The 2,817-nt window shown below is 37.6% G+C and overlaps 1 non-coding gene across 1 annotated transcript; it reads right to left on the reverse strand.

The window, feature by feature from the left end:
* Positions 1-509: 509 nt before the first annotated feature.
* LOC128287373 (small nucleolar RNA R71) lies at positions 510-616 on the reverse strand. The gene has a single exon (XR_008278073.1). It is a non-coding gene; the product is annotated as a small nucleolar RNA R71 (small nucleolar RNA).
* Between the last annotated feature and the right edge of the window lie 2,201 nt (positions 617-2,817).

Consider the following 2,817-nt stretch of genomic DNA (forward strand, 5'->3'; position numbering starts at 1 on the left):
CTCCCTGTAAACCCTAAAACTGAGTGAACTTTCAAACAAAGAAAACGTGAATGAACAGCTCAAAGACAAGTCAAGATAGACCTTGGAAAATAGAATCGAGACCAAGGTAATGAAGGCGATCATGTGCGAAATACCATTCTCATTGCCCAATGATAAGGATCGATGCATCAAATAATATGTTGTGCTACTTTTCAGTGAGTTAAATCCAGGATGAGGCAACCCAATTTGAATTGAAACCAGTGATGTTTCAAATGCTCCAAACGGTGGGCCAATTCAGTGGTATGCCCACGGAAGATCCACATCTCCACATTCGATTGTTCATGGAGGTGAGTGATTCATTCAAGATAGCTGGTGTGACTAAAGACGCATTAACGTTGAAGGTTTTTTCATACTCATTGCGAGATCGAGCACGAGCATGGCTCAATTCATTGCCACCAATTTCCATATCTACATGGCAAGAAGTAGTAGATAGATTTTTGGTTAAGTATTTCCCGCTTAGCAAAAACACTAAGTTGAGGAATGAAATCACAACTTTCCAACAATTGGATGACGAGTCTTTGTTTGAGGCTTGAGAGTGATTCAAGGAGTTACTTCGTAAGTGTCCTCATCATGGGATTCCTCATTGTATCCAGTTGGGGACATTCTATAATGGTCTCAATGCACATACAAGATTTATGGTAGATGCTTCTGCGAATGGTACAATTTTGTCTATGTCTTATAGTGAGGCTTGTAAGATCTTGAAAGGATCGCGAGTAATAACTATCAATGGCCAACAAATCAAACAATTTTAGGAAGATATGTAGCCTGAGTTCATGAAGTTGACACCCGCAGTTCATTATCAGCTCAAGTATCGTCTATTTTCTCTATGATAAAATAGTTTACCGCTAATAGTGCTAATAATTTCGCAACTCAGCCACCAAGTCCGTTTGAAGTAGTTTCCTGTGTGTACTGTGGGGAAGGCCATTCTTTTGAGAATTGTCCATCAAATCCCGAGTTAGTGTACTATGTGGGGAACTAACATCAAAATAGGAGTGGACAAGGACCCTAGTCCAACTTTTACAATCCTTTTTGGAGTAAACATGCTAACTTTTCTTGGAGAAACCAAGGAAATGGACTGAACAACAACTTATTGCAATATAGACCTAACCAATCTCAAGGGTTTAATTAGAAAGCTCCAAGAACACCTCAAGCTGAGGCATCAAACAGAGTGGAGAACTTGTTGAAAGTGTAGATGGCAAAGAATGACGCTTTGATCCAAAACCAAGCAGGAATATTGAAAAATTTGGAAAACCAAATAGGTCAGTTAGCTACAGAGCTTCGTAATAGACTGCAAGGAACCCTACCGAGCAATACTAAAAATCCAAAAAATTTGGGTAAAGAACATATCAAGGTAGTGGCATTGCGAAGTGGTAAAATTTTGGAACCCCGATTAATTGATGTCGAAGATAAGCCCGTTGAGAAGAATCAACCAGCTATTGAAAGTCCTACACCAAAAGAGTCAGAATATGTAAAGACTGATAAGGTAAATCCTTACTTAGTGAATTCAAATACTTTAACATCTTCTTTGGATGAAGATTTACCTACTCAAAAGAGTTATCCGAGTCAACCAAAAGTTCTATCACCTCGATATCTGCAAATATTGCAGCAACACAAGCAGAAATAGGAGGTGCAATTCAAGAAATTTTTGGATGTTTTGAAGTAGTTACACATCGATATTCCATTGGTGGAAGCTTTAGAACAAATGCCGAATTATGTGAAGTTTATGAAGGATATACTATCCAAGAAGAAATAGTTGAGTGAGTATGAGACTGTTTCCTTGACAAAGGAGTGCAATGCGTTCCTGCAGAACAAACTGCCATCGAAACTAAAAGACCGAGGAAGCTTTACTATACCCTATAACATTGGTAATTTTTACTATGGTAAAGCTTTGTGTGGTTTAGGAGCAAGTTGATCTTCAGCTAGCAGATCGATCTTTTAGCATATCCCAAGGGAAAGATCGAGGATGTTTTAGTAAGAGTCAATAAATTTATTTTTCCTGCTGATTTCATTGTCTTAGATTTTGAAGTAGATAAGGAAGTGCTGATCATCCTTGGGAGACCTTTCTTAGCCATGGGAAGAATGTTAATTGATGTACAGAAAGGTGAACTCACCATGCGAGTTCAAGATGATTAGGTAATATTTAACATTCTTAAAGCGATGAAATTTCTCGATCCAGCAGAAGAGTGTTCAGTTATGGAAGAGATAGAAACCTTTTTTTCTATGGAAAACAATTTCGAAGAAGATCCATCGGAGAATACCTTAGATATTAACCCTTTGAAGGATGAAGAATGTGAGGAAAACATGGCTTTGATGGAAGCTAATCTGAGAAATGTTATTCAATCCACGTGGTTTGAACCGTTGGAGTTCGAAGTTAGAGAATTTGTGCAACCTAAGTTATCAATTGAAGAACCACCTAAACTCGAACTAAAGGTACTTCCTTCCTATTTGAAATACTTTTATTTAGGTGATTGTTCCACTTTACTTGTGATTATTTTAGTAAAATTGACGAAAGATCAAGGGAAGCAACTAATTGTTGTTCTAAAGAAATTTAAGAAAGCAATTGGTTGGACCACAGCTAATATTCGAGGTATAAGTCCTTCTTTCTGCATGCATAAAATTATTTTAGAAGAAGGTGAAAGACCTCGAATTGATGGGCAAGGGAGGCTCAATCCTATTATGAAAGAAGTTGTGAGAAAAGAAGTGATCAAATGGTTAGATGCAAGAATCATCTATCCTATTTCAAATAGTTCATAGCTAAGTCCGGTATAGTGTGTGCCA

This window comes from Gossypium arboreum, chromosome 13 (assembly GCF_025698485.1).
Source record: "Gossypium arboreum isolate Shixiya-1 chromosome 13, ASM2569848v2, whole genome shotgun sequence".
In the NCBI taxonomy this organism is placed as follows: Eukaryota; Viridiplantae; Streptophyta; class Magnoliopsida; order Malvales; family Malvaceae; genus Gossypium; species Gossypium arboreum.